This window comes from Ammospiza caudacuta, chromosome Z (genome assembly GCF_027887145.1).
Source record: "Ammospiza caudacuta isolate bAmmCau1 chromosome Z, bAmmCau1.pri, whole genome shotgun sequence".
Taxonomy (NCBI): Eukaryota; Metazoa; Chordata; class Aves; order Passeriformes; family Passerellidae; genus Ammospiza; species Ammospiza caudacuta.
The window spans coordinates 23465866-23482184 of record NC_080632.1 but is presented as its reverse complement, the minus strand read 5'-3'; the positions used below and the strand labels follow the sequence as shown (position 1 = coordinate 23482184).

The window sequence follows — 16319 nt, the reverse complement described above, 5'->3', positions numbered from 1 at the left end:
ACGTCCTTCTCTACCTAGCTGCTTTCCAGATGGTCAGCCCCAAGCCTGTTCTGGTGTGTGGTGCAGAATTTGGCATCTCCCTTTGTTAAACATGTTGAATTTCTTGTCAGTCCATTTCTCCAGCCTGTCAAGATGCCCCTGAGTAGTAGCAGACCATCTGCTGAGCCAGCTCCCGTACAAACTACTCCTCCCAGTTGTGTATTGTGCAGACCTGCTGAGGGGGCACTGCCCCATCCCCTACTTCATTAGTGAAGTCATTAAGGAGTACTGGCCCCTCTGTGACATCCTGTGGTTGACCACTGGTGACTGGCCCTCAGATGGAATTTCTACAGCATCTCAATAGTTTATCAGTTCACCTAAATGTCCACTTTTCCTAGTCTGGACTAGGCTAGGAAAATATCAGAAAATAGCAGTTTGCTTATGGAGATGTGATAAGAGACATTAGGAGCCTACTTGTGAGATGAAAGTGCATTAGATACGTGTAGCCCATGTGTCATACCAGTATTTTGCTGGTATCATAAGGTGGAATAGAAGATAAGGATGGTTTCAGATAGTACATTTGCTGTGGAAATGTAGTTGGAAGTCCTTAAACAATTTGCTCTCATCTGAATAAACTCGTGAAACTATAAGATATTCTCCTCATATGGAAAGGTAAATGTGTTTCTAAAATAATTAAGTGGCATGTGATAGACACTAACATGGATATTACTGCCACTTTTAATCGTTCAGGCTCTCCTGAGAAACTTGGCAGCATAAATGTGAAGGGATTTTCACAGACAGAAATAGAAAGAACTCTTTAAGTTCAGTCTCCATGGAAACTGTGCAATAACTCTTGAAACTATTTTTGAGATGGGGAGTACTGATTAAACTGATGCCTGAACTTAACCAAGTGTTCTGTGTGTGACTTGCATAAATTCCTGTGAGTACCTGGTTCATATAAAAGGTAGTTTTTACAGTGACCACTCTATTGCTCTGATCTAGATTAGAACTTTGGGGTTTTCGCTCCTTAAAACTGGAAAGGGCTGTGTTGTTGGATAATTTAACCTATATTATATGACCTCACTGTGCAGTACACTCCATATGGATTCAGTTTCTGAGCTCCTACCCAAACAAAATTGTCATATGGGTGATGTTCACAGTGTTGTGTAATTACCACTCTTCAGTTAGGCATCGTGATAGTTTTCAAATTACCAGCACATTGAAATCTGTGTTTTAGTTGGTTTAGTTAGGTGTCAGGGTGAACTGGTGGGTGTTTCCTAGCACTAGAAGCCTGCATGCCTATTAGTTTTTGTTCCTCAGATATCATAAGTTGTAACAGTGCTTTCACATTAGCAAATGGCTTTCAGGTAGCAAACATGGATGTATGCCCAACAGGAGGGTGTTAATAGTTGCATAACTTCAATGTTATGCCTTGACTCTGTTAATGTAGAGCACTGGCACATCAAACTTAAATTTTGCTCTGAATTCTTTTATGATGCTGATCTAAACAGAATTAGGAAAGTGTTCTTCTAGCTGAAGGAATTTCAGCAGTTCATATCAGCTTTTGCTATCTTCAGCCTAATGTGTTTGATTGATTGAGTCCCCCTTCTTGGTTTGAAAACACAGGTGTCTGTTAAGGAGTGCAGGAGCCTCTCTTAAAATGGAAAATGTAAACTCCCTCCCTCTGAATTATTAGAATTCTGAAATTAAGGGGCTCTCAGGCAAGATATGGGAGTAGGAATAACAGTTCTTTATCAGGAAAAATAAAAATGCAGTAATACAAAAGAGCACTGGCAGAGTCAGAATACAACCTGACACCCCGTGGGTCAGCGTGTTGTTAGCAGTCTGATTGAATGGTGGCTGCAATCCTCCTGCAGTGACAGGGGTGGTTCTGTTGGAGCAGGGATCCTGTAGAAGGGCATGATCTTCCTCTGAAGGTCCAGCGGTGGTGTAGATGGGCCTGGTCTTCCTCTGGGAATCTAATGGAGAAGAAAGCTGCTCCTGTGGGAACCCAGTGGGAAGAGGCTGCCTGTTGTGTTCCATATCTCAGATTATATTTTGGAAGGAATGCTTGGCTCCTCCCCCTGCATGAAGCATCTCACAATGGGATGATGGCACTTTATCAATCATGCAGGGAGACTCAGTGGCCTATTAACAGAATATATCTCCTGGAGGGAGGATGGGTCATGGAAAAGACAAAGAAAACAGAATATATCTCCTGGAGGGAGGATGGGTCATGCCCAATTAAGAGAAGGTAACTGCCCCACCTCTAAGAGATGGCAATAGAATAGACAACCCCATTTGCAATCTAAGACACCCCCATTCACTACCCACATTAATGCATTAAAACTTTTCCTTCTGACATAAGGTGGACATGCAGTGAGTGTTTCAATACCTTTTTTTGAGTCCTAGGTAGAAAGTGTCTCCTTAAAGACAAAGGACAGTCCAAACATTTTCCACTGAACCCTTCAATATTTTATAAAAACAGTTTTTAATTCTTCTGTTTAAATTCATTCTGTCTTACTTAGATTAGCTGAACAACGTGTAAGCTGAAAAAATGTTGGCATCTATGAGTATATGCTGCTGCATTCTCTAAAATTCTAATACTTGTTATCTGTTATACTGTAGCAGTTCCATTCTCTAAATAAATAAAAAGAAATACGAAGGTCATCTACTTGTTTGTTGATAATGTATGGAAATCTGGAAGTGATTGGCTAAAACTAGGCTGGGGGTTTTATTGCCACGAGCTAGAGGAGTATTCTACTCACTTATGTTTTTCCTGAGATGCTGTCATTGTAGAGATGGCTGAAGATTTCTCTTGGACTTTGTTACTACTCTGTGATGGATACCTCTTCAGTCATTCCTTTTTCATGTTGTTGAGACACTGATTTTTCCTATGAGGCTTCCTCCAGGCATCCATGACTTTCAGTGTTGAAAAGTATTTTCTAATTGGAAAGTGATCGAGCAAAGTAGGGTTGCTTCTGTTATAAACAAGTAACAAGTTACCTGCAAGCCATTTGCAAAATAAATATCATCCTTTTGCTCCATTAATCAGTTTTAGGAGCTGAAGCACTTTCTATGTAAGTATTAAGGAAACTTGTGTGCACAGAATTTATGAGTAAACAGATTGGGGGTAGGTTAGGTTGTTTTTGCTTTCTGTAGATAAAATTAAGTGTCTGAACAGATTTAGAGCTTAAAAATTAAAATCTAATTTTTGGAGGAGTTAGCATATCCAACATGAGGTTTGCTTTCCAGTAATGACTGGTGACCCTAATTGAGAACTTGTCCTCCAGTGTGCTAGCTACTGCCCAAATCTTTGAGACTTACTCACTTGGCTTTTAAATGGTCTTATGGATACTGTTTATTGCAATTGCTATGAGATTTGTTCTCATCAGCAGAACTGCAGTCTTAGGTAGAGACCACTTTGAGTAATATCAGCTACACTTTTAAATTGAAATGGTCTATCACTTTTTCTTTGTGGGTAATACTGAATTGAACGGGTTCTGAAAATCTTTTTTATTTCTGCCCAAGCTCTGGTTTGAGGTTGTCATGGTTACATTGTCTTCTTCCTCTTGTTCTTCTGGTTTTCATGTGACTTTTGCTCAAGAGCACATAGCTGAGTTGACAGTTCTCATTGCATCTTTAGACTGCAACTACCTGCAGTGCAAGTATGTAGTAGCACTTTGCTGTACAAAAAGTATTTGTTCTTTATTTTTGTTTGGAACCTCTGTGTTGTGAGACAGCATTTTTCTGCCATCCTATATGGTTAGATTTCCCAAAGTTGCTTGCACAAAAGAGTTCATTAAACGTTAATACATGCAAAGCTTATTGAATATATTAAGACAATCAGTATTAACTGTGTTGGACATGAGTAGCCTAGGGAAAGTTTTGTATTCCAGTGGTAAGCGTGCAGAGTATCCTCAGAGAATAATGACAGTGTCGTCAGAAACTGTTAGCAGGATTCTAAAAGGACTTGAAAAGATGAAAAGATAGTAATGAAAGGTTGGTTAAGTTTTGTGTCTGTAAGTAAACTTATACCAGTCCTTCCTATTGTTACTGAACTGTGCTTACTGGAACTTAACAGAGGAAAACTAAAGCAACCACATCATTCTGCAATAGGAGGAATTTTAGTAAGTTTGCATGGAGAAGGGATTAGGTTTTTCTACACTACCATGTAAGAAAAGTTTGATTAGTCAGCCCAGCTGATAGTAGATGAAGAGCTGTGAAGCTTGGTGCTGCTAAAAAATGAAGATTTCATTTTCCCGTGTGCTTTCCTGCTGTCTCTGACTCACTGTCCTTCTTTATATCTTGCCTGCTGTCTCTTCGCTCATTCTTCTGTATCCTTTTCTTTAGCTTGTTTGGTGTCTTCCCTATACCTCTCTTGTTATCCACTTGCCACCAGCACCCCACCCCAAACTTCCCTTCTTTCTTGGACACACTTTGCACCTGTTTTTCATGCTTTTTCTCGCTTGCATGTGCAACACATCTCTCCCTCTCACACTTCAATCAAGATAAGACCGCTGCATGCAGACTGAGACAGACCAAGATGGAAAGCATAGAATTACAGGAGTAAACATTTTTTTATGTATATGAGTGAGGTGTCCCAGTAAAACAGAGGCACCTGGATGTGGTTTGACACCTCTGTTCATTCTCCTCTCTCTCACTGTGTCAGTCTCTCTCTTTGTCTGTGTTGCTACACCTGTCTTCTCTCCGCCCTCCTCCCTCTTGCTTTCCTATCCTGTCAGACACGTACCCTTCTTGTGCACATTGCCTGTCTCTCATGGCTGTGCTTTCATCATCCCTTGTGTTTGGGTTTCCTGCCTCTTTTACATGCAGACTTTTCCTATTTGCCACATGTGTTTGATTTGTGCCTCTTGTTCTTCCTGTCCTGGCTATGCTTACCTCTCTCTCTTGGGCTTCCCCACTCTTGTGCTCTCCTCCTCAGTGCCCTCCTGTCACTCTCATGGTTCTGCCCCTCACAAGCACGCTTCTTCCTGTTTCATGCTTCTGCATGAGCTTTCCTCCCCACACACTTCCTCACTCACACTTCATGGCTCCCTGACTCCCCATCAAGGCTTTTCCCCTTTCTTCCTCACTTTTTCCATCTCTCAGTCATGCTTGCTCCTTCTCATGTATGTGTTCTTCCTGCTTTATGTGCTCTTTACATCTTCTCTCACACACTTCTCCCCTTCTCTCACACATCTTTCTCCCTCTCTCTTGCCTTTTCCCCTCACCTTTATGCTCTTCTCCTGATTGGCACACTTCTCTCCTCTTTTGAGTGTTCCCATCTTGCAGCTCCCCCCTTGTATGCTTCCCCCTCTCACGCATGCAACTCTCATTGCTCATGCACTTTCTCCCTCTTGCAAGCACGCAAATGCTCTCCCTCTGTCATTTGAATGTGCTTTGTTTTTCTCTTGCTTTCTTGTGCATGTTTGGTCTCTTGTTTCTTTCTCTTGTGCATCCTTATGTCTCTTGTTTATCCTTTTTGTGTCTTCCTTTCCCTTTTGCAGCTTTTCTCCCTTGTTGCATGCCTTCCCATGCCTCACAGATTTTCCAGCTTTCACATGCACTCAGATACTTTCAAATCCAAACTACTTGCACTGTCCTTCTCTGCCCCTTGTTAAATCTTTTACCTGGGCCCTCATCTTCTCCCTCACCCTTCTTCTTTCACATGCCTTTTTCACTAGGACTTCCCTCCCTCATTCTGTGTATCTTTATCTTTTACTTTCTCCTTTGTATGTATTCTCTTGACAGACATACTTTTCTTGCATGCAGTATGCCTCCTTAAGCTTGCAGTGTCTCACTTGTGCTTTCTTCTTCTCACTCGTTCTCTATCCTTTCCGCCTCTATAGTTTTTCTTCTAAATCTGTAGAGCTTGTCCCAGATATACCCTGCTTTGGCTTGTCTTGAACCTGCTTTTCCTCCCTCTTAGATTTGCATTTCCTCTTTCTTGGGGATTTCCTATCTGTCTTTCAAGCGTTTTTGAGAGTCCTTCCCAAAGCAGAGTGGCTTCCCTTCCTCCCTCCCCTCTGTCATTATCTCCAGTTGTTCTTCCTCCTCTCTGTTGTTCCTTTCCTGCATCTCTTCCCCCTCTCACTGTGAAGCTTTTTCTCTCTTTATGTCTGCACCCACATTTCCCTCTCTCTCTCTGATAGGTTTTGCCTTTTTCTCATGTGCTTTGCTTTGCCTGCCCCTCATCTCTATCTTTATCAGTGATATGTACAAGGGGATTAAGTCACGACACCAAGTTAGGTAGAAGTGTTGATCTACTGGAGGACAGGAAGGCCCTGGAGAAGGATCTGGACAGGCAGGATTGATGGGCCTAGGCCAGTGGTATGATACTGAAAAAGACCAAGTTCCAGGTCCCTAGCCTTGGATCACAACAACCTTACAGGCTGGGAGCAGAATGGCTGGAAAGCTTCCTGGTGGGAAAGGACTGGGAGGGGGGTACTCATAGAACATCAAGGGCCCAGGTGGTCACAATGGCCAATGGCATCCTGGCCTGTATCAGCAATAATGTGGCCAGCAGGACCAGGGCAGTGACTGTCCCCCTGTACTTGGCACCGGTGAGGGCACACCTTGAGTGCTTTGTCCAGTTCTGGGCCCCTCACTACTGGAAGGATATTGAGGGGCTGGAGCATATCCAGAGAGGGCAGTGGAGCTGGTGAAGGGTCTGGAGCACAAGTCCTATGAGGAGCAGTTTAGAGAATAGGATTATTTAGCCTGGAGAAAAGGAGGCTCTCTACCAGAAAGGAAGTTACAGCTAGGTGGGGGTCAGTCTCTACTTCCAAGCAGCAAGTCATAGGACAAAAGGAAGTGGCCTCAAGCTGGGCTAGCGGAAGTTTAGAGATAGGATGTTAAGGAAAAGTTTCTTCACTGAAATGATTGTCAGGCACTGGAACAGGCTACCCAGGGAAGTAGCTGGGTCACCATCCCTAGAGGTATTTAGATGTGCAGATGTGGCACTTTGGGACATGGTTTGGCGTGGACTTGACCTGGGTTCATGGTTGTACTCAAAGATCTTAAGAGTCTTTTCCAGCCTAAATGACTCTGTATGTTTTCTGCATGTACATTCCCTCTCATGCTTTCCCTGCTATCCAGTGCTTGCTTTCTTCTGCGTGCTTTGCCTCTCTTGCCTTTCGCCTGAATATTGTGCTGTGCCTCTCTCATGTGCCATTTTTTTCCTTGTAACTCTGAACTTCCCTTTCTTATTCTGTCACTTTGTTCTTGTGCTTTGACCTTTGCTTCCACTTCTGTGTTTCTTCTTGCATGCATTTCCCTCCTTTGTACACTTCATCTCTTATGTATCTTTCATTCCCTTCTGCATGTTGTCATCTTTACACACGTTGCCTTTTCTCTCACATACTCTCTGTCTTTCATGTGGGCTTTATCTGTCACATGCTTTGCTGTTCCCTCATTTGTCCCTTGTGTCATGTGCTTCACCTTTCTTTCTTTCTTTCTTTCTTTCTTTCTTTCTTTCTTTCTTTCTTTCTTTCTTTCTTTCTTTCTTTCTTTCTTTCTTTCTTTCTTTCTTTCTTTCTTTCTTTCTTTCTTTCTTTCTTTCTCTCTCTCTCTCTTTCTCTCTTTCTCTCTTTCTCTCTCTCTCTCTCTTTCTCTCTCTCTTTCTCTCTCTCTTTCTCTCTCTCTTTCTCTCTCTCTTTCTCTCTCTCTTTCTCTCTCTCTTTCTCTCTCTCTTCCTTCCTTCCTTCCGCCTCTTTCTCTCTCTCTCCTCAGTGTTTTGCACTCATGCTTTGTCTCTTGTGTATGTGCATTTTGACTCTTGTGTGTGGTTTGCCACTCTGTCTCCCACAAATGCATTTTGCGGCTTTGTCTTTTGTGCTTTGCAGTCATTGTGTCGATTTAGGCATTTTGCTCTCCTAGTCTCTCTTCTTATAGTGTCTAACATTCTTCTCTCTCATGCATTTCCATCTTTCAGTTTTTCTCTCCTTGGACTTTGTCTCATGACAGCTTTCTGTCTCTCACTATCCCCTTTGTGTCACTTGCGGTCTCATTCTTTGCCTCACTGTACTTCTCTCTCCTGCTCACTCATTATCCCTTCTTCTCAGTCACACCCTCAACCATTCCTCTCCCTCCTGAACTTTCCATCTCTGCATCTCCTTTTGCCTCCCTCTTCCCCATCAATCTGTGTCTCTTTGACCTCTGTCCTTCTCTTCCTTCATGTCTTCTGCTGTTTCCTTTCTTTCTGCCTCCATGAGATGGGCTTTTCCTCTCTCATTTGTATCTCTGCCCTGCAGCTTTTCTTGTCTTCCAGACATATTTTGCCTCTCACTCACTTCACTTGCATGATGTTTTTTCCCATATTTGCCTTTTTACATTCTTCCTTGCTTTGCCTTTTTCACTTTCTCCATTCCTCATGTGCTTTCCCACCTCTTTGACACATTCTTGCATGCACTTTCCCTTCATGCTTTCATTTCCTTGCTTGTGCTTTCCCTACACTGCTTACTATTTCCTGCTCTTGGCATTCCACTGCCTTCCTTTCTCTATCCATCTGTCTCTTGGGCTTTTTCTTTGTCTTAGATGTGTTTTCTCTCCCTCCCCTCCTCACAAACTACCTCTCAGTCTCACTCTCTTCTTCCCTTTGTGTAGCTTCTGCTTTTGTCTTTTCTTGTCTTAGGCTTTCTCTGGACTCCTCTTTGCATTCCACTAGTCTCTATCCTTCCCTGTTTTCCCTCTTAGCAGTGTGCTTTTTTCAGTCAATTCCCTCTTGCCTCTCAACCTTTGCCTCCCTCTTGGCCATGTTTTCCTCTTCCCAAAGAAACTGTCTCCTTTTTGTAGAGGCTCTTTCTCTTCCATTCTGATCAGCCTTCTCTTTCACAGACCTTGCCCTCCTGTTTAAGGTTGTAAACTTAAACACATCTGCTTTCTCTCACATACATAACATCTCAAACACATGTTGCTTCTCTCTTGGTTTGCTTTTCCCTTATGTTTTGGTGAATGTTCACGCTTTTATATATTTCTTTTCTGTTTTTCTGTGTTCCTCACTTTTTCCTCCCTGCTGTCATCCTGTTGGCTTCTCTTTTTCTTGCTTTCACTTTCCCTGTGTATTTTTCTCTCTTCTGTCTCCAAATTCCCTCCCTCCCTCCTTTGATCTTCCCATTTCCCTACTCTCTTTACCCTCCTTTTACTCTATCTCAGATGTTTTCCCTTTCACATTCACTCTCTCATATGGTCTTCCCTATTTACTTTCTTCACCTCTCTCTGCTTCTGACATGCCCTTTGTCCCTCTGTCACATGCTTTGACTCTCTTGAGTGTTGTTACTTTGTTTTGCACTTCCCTCTTCTCACTCTTTCTTCTCTCTCTCATTTTTTCCTCCCCTTTGGTTGCTTTTCCATGTCAGACACATTTTTCTACTTTGATGTGCTCACTTTCCCTCTTGCTCATGCTTGCCATCTCTTGCTTATACTTTCCCTACCCCTGATCTCTTCCCATTCCCATACCATTCAGGCACGCTTTTCTTCCCTGATGTGCTCGTTCTCCCCTTTCCTCACAGATTTCTCTCAAAGGGAGCTGAGCAGGTGGTCTCCTTCCTCTCAGCAGCCATTCAGACGCAGGGAGGTGCAGAGGTGCAATCAAAAGAAGGCTCTAAGGAGCATGGTGAACAGGGTGTGGCCTGTGTTTGAGGGAGCAGCGTGGCACTTTGTGCAGGCAGGGTGGCAGTCATCCTCCTAGTGGAGTTTTTATTTTGGTTGGTTGGTTAGTTAGTTTTGGGATTTTTTCAGCAATGGTCTCTAAACGATGCCATAGCTAGTAAAAGTGTGCCAACCCAAACAGAACCCCCCAACACATCTGTCCAGACCCTTTCCTGTAAGGAGTGTTTGAGCCTGTGAGAAGTACCAAAGGATGGATGATGCCTGCCTGCGGTGTGAACAGCTGAATGATCTCCCCTGTCTGGTGGTCAAGCTAAGGAGGAAGTTGAAAGACTAAGGAGTATTACGGAAAGTGAAAGGGAAATATTGTGGAGTTTCACCCTTCCATCTGTGAGAGAAGCCCACCAGGAGCCAGAGGACCCCTGTGCCTCCTACAATCAGGCAGAAGGAGGAGACCTCTGATGAAGGAGAATGGAAATGGGTTCCTTCTTGGGGACTTAATAAAAAATTCTTCCTGACCCTCATTACCTGCCCAGGTGCCACATACAGAACAGGTATGAGGCCTGGATCCAGAGGGTCAGCCAGATGATATTGAAGAAAATAATCTGCCTGGAGAGCCTCCAGATTACATTTCATCTGTCAAATGGATCACTAGCATTAAAAAGAAAAGTAGTCATAGTAGGTGACTCCCTTCTGAGGGGAGTAGAGGACCCTGTATATTGACCAAACCCATCCTACAGGGAGATCTGCTGCCTCCTTGGGGCCCAGGTATGGGATATCACCAGGAGACTCCCTGAGCGGATTCAGCCCTCTGATCACCCTCTGCTGATACTCCAGGCTGGCAGTGATCAGACTGAAAAGAGGAGTGTCAGGGCAGTTAAAAGGAACTTCATGGCTCTGGGTCAAGTGGTTGGTGGGGTAGAGTGGTGTTCTGCTCAGTCCCTTCAGTGGCAGGGCAAATGATGAAAGGAACATGCGAACCCACATTTTCACCAAGCAGGCTGGTGCCATCAGCAGAATTTTGGGTTTTTTGATCATGGGGCTGCTTTTACACCACATGGCTTGCTGGAGTCAAATGGGCTTCATCTATCTATTAAGGGCAGGATTCTAGCACATGAATTGGCAGGACTCATTTAGAGAGCTTTCAACTACGTTCAGAGGGGGAAGTAGATGCAACTAGGCTCTCCACAAACAAGCCCATGGGTGGTAAGCCTGAGTCAAGGGTGAAATCAGCAGCCCAGTTGAAGTGCATGTACACTAATGTGTGCAGCGTGGGTAACAAACAAGAGGAGCTGGAAGCCATGGTACAGCAGGAATGTTGTGACTTTGTTGCCATTACAGAAATGTGGTGGATCGACTTGCATAACTGGAGCGCTGCAATGGATGGCTACAACATCTTTAGAAGGGACAGAAAAGGGAGAAGAGGTGGAAGGGGATAGCCCTGTATGTTAGGGGGGCTCTTTATACCACAGAACTTGAGATTAGTAATGATATGGTTGAGTGCCTATGGTTAAGAACCAAGGGAAAGGCCAACAAGGCTGACATCCTGGTGGGAATCTGTTATACACCACCCAACTAGGATTAAGAGGTGGATGATATTTTCTATAGACAGCTGGAAAATGTTTCACAATCACCAGCCCTTGTTCTTGTAGGTGCCTTTAACCTTCTGGGAACTTAACACAACAGAGAAGAGCCAGTCTAGGAGGGTCTTAGAGTGTGTGGAGGACAATTTCTTGTCGCAGCTGGTGAGCGAGCCTAACAGCAGCTAGACCTGCTGTTTGCAAACAGAGAAAGGCTGGTGGGAGCTGTGGTGGTTGGAGACCACCCAGTGCACAGTGATCATGGAAATTACAGTTTTCAGTATTTGGTGAAACAAGGAGCGGGGGGTCAAGTTCACACTGGACTTCCAGAGAGCAGACATTGGCCTATTCAAGAGACTTACTCAGAGAATTCCTTGGGAAGGAGCCCTTAAAAATAAAGGGGTCCAGGATGGATGGGTATGCTTCAAAGCAGAAATCTTGAGGGCACAGCAACAGGCTGTCCCCTATGTGCCAAAAGATTGAACCATCGGGGAAGATAACCAGCCTGGATGAGCAAAGAACTTGTGAAGGGGCTAAGAAAGAGGGTGTATCACCTTTGGAAGGAGAGTCAGGTGTCTCAGGAAATGTTTAAGGGAAATGTTGCTTATTTGGTCATGTAGAAAAAAAATTAGAGAGCCAAAAGCCCCATGGGAACTCAATCTGGCCACTTCTGTGAAGGAAAATAAAAAATGTTATTTTTAATACATTAATGGCAAAAGGAGATGCAAGGATAACCTCCATTCTCTATTAGATGTGGGAGGGAATTTAGTAACTAAAGGTGATGAAGAGGCAGAGATACTTAACACCTTCTTTGCCTCAATTTTTAACAGAAAGGCAGGTTGTCCTCAGGACAGCTGTCCTCCTGGGCTGGTAGGTGGGGACAGGGAGCAGAATGGTCCCCTTGTTATCCAGCAGGAGGCACTCAGAGACCTGCGGAGCCACTTAGATGCTCACAAGTCTATGGGCCCCGGTGGCCATCCCAGGGGGAGGAGAGAGCTGGCAGATGAGCTTGTGAGCCTCTCTGCATCATTTACCAGCAGTCCTGGCTCACGGGGAGGTCTCAGATGACTGGAAGCTGGTCAGTGATGTCCATCCACACAAAGGGCAGGAAGGAAGGTCCAGGACACTACAGACCTGTCAGCCTGACCTCTGTGCCTGGCAGGAGAATGGCACAGATCATCCCAAGTGTGGTCACGTGGCACCTCCAGGATGGCCCAGGGCTCAGATGCAGCCAGCATGGATTTAGCAGGGGCAGGTCCTGCCTGACCAACCTGATCTCCTTTTATAACCAGGTGACCCACCTGGTGGATGAGGGGAAGGCTGTGGATGTTCTCCACCTGACCTTCAGCAATGCCTTTGACACCATCTCTCCACAGGACTTCCACCCCTGGAAAAGCTGGCAGCCCATGGCTTGGACAGGAGCACTCTTTGCTGGGTTAGGAACCAGCTGGATGGCCGGGCCCAGAGAGTGGAGGTGAATTGTGTCACATCCAGTGGGTGGGCAGTCACCATGGTGTCCCTCAGGGGTCTGTGCTGGGGTCAGTCCTGTTTCATATCTTCATTGATGATCAGGACAAGGGGATTGAGTTCACCATCCGTAAATTTGCAGATGACATCAAGCTGGGAGCAAGTATTGATCTGTTAGAGGGTAGGAGGGCTCTGCAGAGGGACCTGGACAGGCTGGATGGATGGGCCGAGTCCAAGGATATGAGGTTTAACAAGTCCAAGTCCCAGGTCCCAGACTTGAGTCACAACAGCCCCCTGCAAGCACACGGGCTGGGGATGGTGTGGCTGGACAGGGCCCAGGCAGAAAGAGACCTGGGGGTGCTGGTCCACAGCCGGCTGGACATGAGCCAGCAGTGTGCCCTGGGGGCCAAGAAGGCCAAGGGCATCCTGGCCTGTGTCAGGAATGGTGTGGCCAGCAGGAGCAGGGAGGTCATTCTGCCTCTGTACTGGCACTGGTGAGGCCACACCTCGAGTGCTGTGTCCAGTTCTGGGCCCCTCAGTTTAGGGAGAATGTTGAGATGCTTGAATGTGTCTAGAGGGAGGCAGCGAGGCTGGTGAATGGTCTGGGACACAGGTCCTGTGAGGAATGGTGGGAGAGCTGGGGTTATTTAGCCTGGAAAAAAGGAGGCTCAGGGAAGACCTTACCTCTCTCTACAACTGCCTGAAAGGTGTTTGTAACCAGATAGGTCTCTTCTCCCCAGCAACAACTGACAGAACGAGAGGACACAGTCTTAAGCTGCGCCAGGGGAAGATAAGATTAGATGTCAGAAAAAAAAATTTCACTGAAAGAGTGATTGGGCACTGGAACTATCTGCCCAGGAGGTTGGTGAATTCACCATCCTTAGACATGTTTAAAGAAAGACTGGATGTGGCGCTCAGTGCCATGGTTTAGTTGATCAGGTGGTGTTAGTTCATAGGTTGGAGTTGATGACCTCAAAGGTCTTTTCCAACCTAGTTAATTCTGTGATTCTGTCATTCTCCCTAAGTATCCCTCTCTTTTCCCTTTGTTATCCCTTTCCCTTTGGCTCTGTCATTTGCCTCTTCTACTTTTTTTCCCTCACACTTGCCCTTTCACAGGCTTCCCACACCCTTTTCCTCTCTGTGTGTATTTTACCCATGTGTGGTGCACCTATCTGTCTCAACAGCCTCCCTCTCAGATGCATCCTCCTCACTCTCATGTGTTTCCTCTCTCACATAAATTCCGCCTGTCATGCTTACATTATCTCCCATGTATGCTTTTTCTTGCTTGCTGTTCTCATTCTCTGGCACTGCCCTCTCTTACGTGTATTGCTATTCTTCATTTCTGTGTCTTCCTTCCTCTCTTATGTGCTTTCTGTCTCACAAAATTACCCTTCCTGTTTGCACTTTCAATGCCACTTGTGCTTTCTGTCTTGTCTAGTGTCATTGTTCCCTGTCTTGCTGTCACTACACCTTTGTCTCGTTCCTTCTCTTTTTCTCTAGCTTTCCCTCTCTCCTCATTTCCCTCTTTCTTATTGTCCTCAGTTCCCCCTTACTTCTCTCTTTTTTCAACTTCCACCCTCTGTCACTTGCCTCGTCTTTCTCACACACTTTCCCAGCAGTATATGATTTGCTTCCTTCTCACCTGCCGTGCCTCTCTTTGTCATGTGCTTCCCATAACTTTTCATGATTTACTGATGTCATGTTCTATTCACCTTGCACTTTCTCACACCTCTTCCCCATCTTCACCTCATCCATATTCCCTCTGTCACACACATCTTCCCTCATGCTGTCATTCAGTTTTATTGTCTGTCTGGTATGTGGTTTTTGTCTTGGACGTGCACTTTGTGCTCAGTCTCTAATGCTTTGCTTCCCTTGCATGCTTTGTCTTCCCCTTGTGCTATACTGTTCCCTTTTTTATCTTGTGTTAAGTCTTTCTCTCTCACTAACCTCCTCTCTCACGCTTTCTCACCTTTCTCACATTTTAACTCTTGGATTTCCCTTTTGCTTATCCTTCCAGCCTCTGTCTAATGCTTTCCCCCCTTGCTTGCTACCTCCCTCTCTATTGCTCTCTGTCCTTGTCCCACTTGCTGCCCTTCACACTTCCTCTAGCTTTACATTTCTCACAGTATGTTTCCCTCTCTGGCCTATGCCCTTACTGCTGTCCTCAGTGTTCATGTCCTCTCTCTTGAGTGTGCATTTTCTGTCTTGGATGCTCTTTGACCCCTTTGCTTGCATGTCTTCACTCATTTGTATGTATCCTCTTTCTCTTGCACACCCTTGCCCTCTGTCCCTTTGCTCTTCTGCTGCCTCCCTTTCTTGCATTGCTATACAAAGCACACAGTTCTCCTCTCCTCTGCTTGTACTTCTTCTCTTACTCCTACTGTCAATTTCCTGTGCCCCTTTCCTCCTTCTCTCTCATCTTTTTTTTATCCCTTTTGCTTTCCCTTCTCCCTTCTTTCTCTTTCTCTTGTTTTCCTTCCCTCTTGCATGATTTCTTGTTTGTCTCCATCTTCCCCACACTTTTCCCTCTATCGTGGGCTCTCTCACTTTGCCACCTGGTTGTGCTTCTTGTGTGTCTCTCACTCAGTAGCACTTCTCTCACTGTCTACTTGCTAGTTCCCTCTCTCTGCATTTCTCTCTCCCATAATTTAATTCATCTTGCTGCCCCCTCACTTACCCTCCAAAATTCACCCTAGCACTCCTTCTCTTGCTTCCTTACTCTTGCCTCTCACACACCCTGGCACTCACTGGCATACACAGGTTCTGTCACTCCCACATGCTCCTTCTCCATCAGTCTGTCTTTCCTGGAGTCTTTCCCTCTCCCTTCACCCCTCTCTGGACATCCCTTCCCTCCCACCCACTGTACCTTTGGCTCCCACTATCAGACATCTTTCACCTTCTTACCCTCTTTTACTTTTTCACACACTCTATCACTTTCTTCCTTGCTTTCTCAGACTTGCCTCACAGAGCTTCTTCCCTTTCTACCATGCTTGTCTTGCCTCCCGCTCTTCTGCATATGCATTTCTCTATTCCTATGGCACTCCTTACATGTTTTTTTCCTTTCCTTGTGGGTTGTCTCACATATTTTGTTTCTCTTTTGTACTTCATGGCCTTTATTGCTTTCTCTTGACCACATTTAGTTTCAGTTGAGCAGTATCCCAGTCTCTCTTGCTTGTACTTTTCTAATTACATGCACACTGCCTTTTCTTACCCATGTCTTCACTTGCTCTTTCACTTCCCCTCTTCTCTTTTGCTCATGCTTTCTGTCACTTTCACACATTCCATCCCTCTTTCACACATTCCATCCCTGTTTGTTTTTATGCTTTCCTTTTAGTTAATGCTTTCAATTCCTAGAATTCTGTTGCATGTGCTTTTCCTTTGGTCTGCTGCAGTTTTCCTTGCTTGCCCTTGTACACTTTGCTCCCTTGTGTATGCTACCCCACCCTCTCTGCCTCATACTCTGTTGTTGATTTACTCATCTTTTAAGTTTCTACTTCTTTGCATGCGTGCTTTCCTTCTCTCTCTATAGTGTGTCCCCCTTTTTCTGCATGGGTTTTTCCTCTCTGGTACACTTTCCCCATCTCACAGTCTTACGCTTCCTCTCTATTACTCGCTTTTACTTTCCCTCTCCTGGGCATGCTTTCCCTCCCTTATGCAGCCATTTTTCTCCTTTCCAGTGCTGAC

At 44.9% G+C, this 16319-nt stretch overlaps 1 protein-coding gene across 1 annotated transcript in view; it reads left to right on the top strand.

Annotated features, from left to right (window-relative positions):
• PIGG (phosphatidylinositol glycan anchor biosynthesis class G) overlaps positions 1–16319 on the top strand; it is an 80885-nt gene that overhangs the window by 53664 nt on the left and 10902 nt on the right. The window lies entirely within an intron of this gene.